Consider the following 7,071-nt stretch of genomic DNA (forward strand, 5'->3'; position numbering starts at 1 on the left):
CTGGTCGGTTTTGTCATACAGAAGGATAGCAGGAGCAGGACGTTCTGACTGAGAGACCTTTTTTTTTAGTATTGTTGTCTTCCTCATCGTAAGTGTCAGCGTATCAGTGCTTCCACAAAATGTGCCAGATGTCGAGCAAGCTCGGAGTCACTGGCTGCGTGTGTTCGTTGATATTGCCACTTCTCCTATCCGTTTACCATCCTGTAGGTCGCATCGATTTCCCCTAACTCGTACAGACCTTAACTACCTTGTGGACTGATAAAGTGGTCACTCAACCTTCTTACTTCGAGGCTTCCAACTGGGCATTGTTGTTCACTGCAGCACCTTCACAACAACAACAACAACGACGACGACGACGATGAATGCAACAACAACAACAACGATGACGACAACAACAGCAACGACGATAACAACAACAACAACAACTGAATCAGTAATCACAAAGATAATCACTGATTAAAGCGAAAAGTGCACATGATTTCTTTTTTGCAACCACGCTTGTAATGAACAGCACCGTATTCGATTCCTTTAAAAATAAGCACAGAACGAGCATCCAAAGGGCATAATTTATGATAAGGTGTAACTAGCGCACAGCGTGTACTGCATGTCTTTCACGGTGAGTATAACTGTCGCACAAACTGCCGTAGCCATTACAGCTTGTGACTTCTACTTTACTTGCCTCACTTATATAAAATAGCCAGCGTACGTACCCAAACATCATCGGTAAGCTTCAGCTACGTTAGCATGGATATCGCAAAAGTGTGTACAACCGAGACCACAAAGCACTTGGTACTCGTCACCATCATGGTAATCAGCCTGACTACTCCAAAAGCAGGACAAACACTCTCTCATGTTCTGCCAACCTGATCCTGGGCTTGCAACTGCCACGTTATAAGTGCAAACTTCTTATTCTCGTCTGCTGAGCTGACTTTTTCTTCCTCTCTAGCGCGTTTGGCTTCTCTTGGAATCCTTTCTGTGATCCTTAATTACCAATGGTTATCCTGCCCACGCACTACATGCCCTACCCCTGTCCATTTCTTCATCTTAATTTCAAATCTGATACCCTTAACTACCGTTTCTTCTCTGGCCCTCTCGGCTCCTTCTTGTCACTGAGGGTTACACCTATCATTTTCCTCTCCATTTCTCTCTGTGTCAGCTTTCTTTGCGAGCCTCCAGGTTTCAGCTCCATAGGTTAATACAAATAACATTCAGCTGGTATATACCTTCATTTTGAGAGATAGTATTAAACTACCATGAATGATTTGAGAACGCTTGCCATACATGCTTCAAATGACCCTCCCTTATTATTCTAGTCTATTGAATGTCATCATTCGACTCCTTGATTATCACTTGCGCTGAGTAGACGTATTTCTCGACGATTTCCAGTGTCTCGCTACCTATCGCAATGTGGTCTTTTCTTGCGAGGCTGTTGCACATTACCTTAGTTTTTACAGAATAATTTTCAAGCCTACGCCTATGCTCTTCTTGTACAATTCTGCCTTATCAAACTTTTTGCGTGATAGTGGCCTATTGAGTAGGCTACATCACCCCAGCTCACTTTTTTTTTGTTTCTCTTTCGCGCGTCTGTTTCGCTCGTCGCTGTCCGATCTTTATTCCCCTGTGACGTCCCCGCAAACACGGACCCAACCCCGTTCCTTTCAGGATGTTTTCGCTCGTTTCTTAAACCCACACATAAAAAAAGGAAAGAAAACCTTCGGTGTAACGAATGGGCATTCCGGAGTGGAGTACCTAGAAGGATTATTTCTACTGTTCTCACCCCCCCCCCTCCCCCCGCGCAAACACGAGGACCGGGCGATGCCTTGTGGTCTACAGACTGTGTGAAAGTGTACGGTGGCAATAACCCGCGCGCACCCTTCAGATTTGTGGCATGGGGGAGCAGCAGAGCACCTTTTGTTGGTTCGAGGAATGCGACCCTGCCGCATCGCCTGTGCCAGGTCCGGTCTAACTTTCGGTCAGCCTCCGTGGCTCCAGGGCTCAGTACTGCGTTCTGCGCGGATGGCCACCCGCGGCGTTGAATGACGAAGAAGCGGCAGCTACGGAGAATTTCGCGGGAGACACCGAGCTGATTGGTGACGTCGAGACTCGTTCTGAACATCGGCTCATCAAGTACCAGAAACCGGGACAATTGGTTCGGCTGAAAACATTTTGGCACAACACTGCAAACTCCGGACGTTGGCCATTACAGACGACGCACCTTGTCGGAAGCATCAGGACCATTGTTTGCCCGTAATTAAAGTGTCTTTGGACGGCTCGCCCATCTCTCTCCCTGAGGCCTGAGTTTGTGCATTGTTACTTGCTTGGCTTTGTTTGGGTGAGGGTTTTCTACTGGTGTGAGCCGCGAGGGCGGCCGTCGAAGATGATACACTTCGACTGACAGAGAAATGTGTCGTGTCAACAGTGGCAATTGGTTAGGTGCCACGGAGGGGCGGAGTCGGGTCCTACAAAAAGGGACTACGAGACAATACGAGGGGGGTCGAAGAGATACGATGCAATAAGCTCGAGAAGGTAGAGAGACGGAATGGCAGAGAAAGATAACGGTGCGAAGAGATAGCGATGAGAGGCGATGAGATGATGACTAGGGCAAGGACGGTACGATGAGGAATGAAAGTTAGGGATAGGAGGCGAGTGAATGGAACGTTACGAAAGAGGACTAAGATGGAAATCACTGAGAGGCACGACGAAGGCGACGATGACGAAGACGACGAAGACGCTGTCGAATTGGACAATGACCCCAGGAAGAAGCCCTGAGCCTCGACTCGAACGGCGAGCTCCGAGGCCCCCGTCAACATGGACCTTTCGTGAGACGGTCTTTATGCACCTTATTTAGATTAGCTTTGCGGAAAGGGAGGCGGCGTGTTTAGACATTGCGGGGTTTTATTCATTAATAACTTCATCATTTGTGTCATCGTGTGTTTTTTATACGCATACCCTTGTATTGTTGCAGTTTCTTTATGTGCCTGCCCTGTGTCGAACGTCACAAGTGTCTAAATCTTGTGTTATAATTTTGTGTAGTGGTTGATGTACGCGGGTATACGATGTTTGCCGTTAGAATTAAATTTAGTGAATCAGTAAACAGAAACAGGTCGTAGCGTCTCTTCTTCCCGGCCCCAGCACAAATCCCTGTATGTGGAAAGTGATTAAGACACATAGCCAAGAGGGAACCAGATAGACAAGGGGTTGAGTGGTCTTCCCTCTTTTCGGTAGTCGGTGGCGTAACGGGAGACGTCTCACCCCATTCTCCCTTCCCTTAATGCAGGGTAGCCAACCGGATGCTCTGATTTCTGGTCAACCTCCCTGCCTATCCCCCCCTTTTATTCTCTCTCTGTCTGTGACCATCAGTGGGGAGTGATCCAAGCTAAAAAATCACATCAAATCAAGTTTTATTGTTTCTTAATACAGTGTACAAGGAGAATATACAGCAAAAAATCCCGTAGTATACCCTGAAGTGAGACCTCCCATGAAATGTAAACAGTAGTATTTGATTGGCAACAACAGTGGCAAAACTAGCATATATAAAGGGTTACAAAAAATGAACTACACGTACAAATAGAGACGATGCTAGCATGAACTACGCAATTGCAAATGTAAAATGTAAAAATATATATCTATATATATAAATAGCACAACAAGATAAAGAAACAAGAGACTGAAGAGAGAATGACATGGCGAGGCAGAAACCAGTTAGGAGGAGAGTCAGTGTCGCATAACTATACTTTTTTTCATTGAGGGCGAAATTTATGTGTTTTTGAATTTTTATTAGAAATGGCAATGTATTTCATAATGATATGGCTGCAAAGTGAGCTCTCTGTTTGCCATAATTAGTTCGCACTTGAAGCAAAATGAAGTTGTTATGCTGCGCAAAAAGAGTTGGGTTAGTGTTTAGCAAAGATGATGAAGGAATTAAAAAAATGACGTTTGTTCATTATTTATATTGAAAAGGAAAGTGTCGACAACACCGAGAAATTTATTGTCTTGTAGCAACTATTTAGCATTGTAGGTGGGTGGACTAAACGTGATTAACTGAATTGTCTGGTTCTGAATGATGTGTAACGGTTTTATGTGAGTGGTGTACGTTTTACCCCTTCAGGTTATGCAGTAATTGTTGTGTCAGTGTACAAACGTCATATAAAGTGAGAGCAAAACTGTACGTGAAAAAATAGACGTGTTCTGATGAGGATGCGTATTATTCACGAATGCAATGTCACCAGTGAGTTGCAGGTTACCAAGGCACTCTGAATTTTAAGCAACAGAACATACTCCTTTGAATCGTTGTTTGCAGCTATTTTCAACAGCTTTGCTTGATAACCAGTATCGAAGCAAGGTTATGCGAGTACATTTTTAACGGAATAGCGTCAGAGAGAGTGTTTCACAGATATTCTGTTGTAGGTGTCAGCTTCGTTAGCTGTAGGTGAAAAATCCATGTTGTCTGTGAGCGAAATTTTGAAATCATTGCAAATAAGCAAGTGAAAGCGTTCTGTAATACACAAAAAAGTGGAGAGCTGCGTAGGTACCCGTGGTACTTCACGGACGCGTAGTGGTACTACGCCCAATCGAAAACACCAGGACGATGGCGTTGTGGGCATTTAACTATACATTCCGTAGATATTCCAGGGTAGTTTGAAATGGTTGAAATTGTTGCACGCGCCAACGTTTCATTGCTTCCGGTGCGGTGGAAGGAGATGCGCGGGGCCACAGATTACGCTGCCGCGTTCCACTCTTGTAGGCGAAGCTAATGCAGTTTTTCTCTTTTTTGTGTTTTTTCTTTATTCTTCCTTATTGCGCATTCAAACGCATTCTGAAATCAACTCCCGCTGACCAGCGCTGGGGATACACGCACAAGAACGTGACAGCCGGCTTGCTTGTTTTGCCTTTCTTGTCAGCTTGCAGAGAGCGTCTTCGTGACGAGACATCGCACGGCGACATTAATGTCGCCTCCCTCGAAGGTATCGACGCGAAAGACTGCAGCGTGCTTGTTTAAGCAAGTAGACGGAACAATGCGTCCGCTATTGTGACTTGTATTTCGCTACACAAGCTCACACGCGCGTGCTTTAACCGACAAAAAATACCCGTATAAGCAAATATTCAGATCATATTTCATACGGGACAACTTTCATGAAACTGTAAAGTGATCTGCGTTGGGCGCAGTGCGACTGCATTTGACATGTCAGTCACCTCACGGCAGTTATTTGGACGTCCACCCGCTGGCCGAGAGACTTGTTTCGCTGAGCGTTCACACAAATAAGGCAGTACATTATTGCGTCGCATATCTAGCTCATGACATTTAAGTAAATGACAGGAACGAACAAGCAAAGCATCTAAGGGCTTCGCACCAACTATGATGCTTGAAATAAATATGTTTTTCTTGCTGGCATGTGCTTGTTCTTTGACAACAGGTGACGAGGCTAGTAGGGTGACGCGCACTGTCAGGCTCGCAGACGCAGAGTCCTGATCCGATGTGTGGAGGCAGTATTCTTCTCCCGCAAGGATCCTGAAATACTGATACAAAATAATCATAGATTATTATTATTATTATTATTATTATTATTATTATTATTATTATTATTACTATTCTACCTACAGGGCTTTACAGCGTTGTAAAAGGAAAAGGAAGGGGTAAAAACAAAACACAAAAACTATTCAACAATAAGAAAAAAGAAGTCATGAAAACAATTAGGTACTATCGCATGAGAAACGTTTAATACATATTACAAAGAAGACGCTAAGGCATGACGGATTGCGTCAGGCTTAGTATTACTGGTTGATGCTGGCACAAGACTCCAGTCACAACATGTGTTAGGAAGAAAAGAATGAGAAAAAGGTGAAGGTGTTACTTCGAGGTATATGTTTTTTGTTCGAATGATCTATGCGAGATGAGATGAAAAGTGCAGGCTGCATTAGGCGCGATTTCGGATTTTGATTTTTACTTTTTAAAGACGTGAGGGCGACATATTTTTCAGCACATGACAAGGGAAGGGAAACTAGGCGTAATCTTCGTGGCAGTTACACTGCATGTTCAATAATAGTTGTAAAGAATGAAACGTGACGAATGCTTTTGGGTAGCCTCTAACCTGTTGGCGAGTGTTACGTGGTCGGGATGCCCTAAAAATGCGGCATAATTCAGTAAAGGACAAATTTATGTGATGTACAGCTGTTGTTTTTTTAATTTTGTCAGAGAATTTTAGTTTTAGGTAACCAACCATGCGATTAGATTTGAATGTGACGTGGTTACTGTGGTTGGACCATGATAGCCAGTTATATAGTGCACACTAAGATACCTTTAGGAGTGGACATATTCAAGTTCGGTTGGGTTCAAGCAGTAGAAAAAGCTAGCGATAAATGTGCGCTTACGTGAAACTCCCGTTGCTTTACTTTAAAAATGCTTAGTTTCATTTTCTAAATGTTACACCAATATGAACTGTTGTTTAGGTCTGTTTGAGAGGCTTCGTGGTCGCTATCATCAGTTATTTTGCAGTATATTTCACAATCGTGCGCGAAGAGGCAGATAGGGGAGGATATGTTATTATGTCTATCATAAGGTAAATAAAAAAGTAGTGACTCTAAAACAGAACCTTGAGGTATGTCGAAACGCACGGGTTCTTCAGAAAAATATATCGTTATCGTAAACATATTAGGCACGGTTAGAAAGAACTTTTTTATCCAGTCTAGTATCAAAGGGTCAATACACAAGCAACTTCATTTTAGTTGCAGCAGTTCGTGGTTCGCATTGTCAAAAAGCCTTGGAAAAATCTAAAGAAAAATACAGTCAATATTCGCACCTGTGTCGAGAGCAGCATGCTTTTCAGTAGTATCATAAGTTGTGTTTCGCACGAAAAAAACTTATGGAGACCATGCCGGGAGTTTTGAAAAAAACTATTCAAATACAAATATTTAACGAGGTTAGAGTAAATTATGTGCTTCATTAGCTTCCAAGGAAGCAAGATGAGCAAAACAGCACGATAATTACGGGGGTTATGTCTTTCGCCAGACTCATCAAGTGAGATTACCTTAAAGGTTTTCAAATCGTTTGGTAGATAGCCGTCTTGGATTAAT

Source organism: Rhipicephalus microplus, chromosome X, assembly GCF_043290135.1.
Source record: "Rhipicephalus microplus isolate Deutch F79 chromosome X, USDA_Rmic, whole genome shotgun sequence".
Classification (NCBI taxonomy): Eukaryota; Metazoa; Arthropoda; class Arachnida; order Ixodida; family Ixodidae; genus Rhipicephalus; species Rhipicephalus microplus.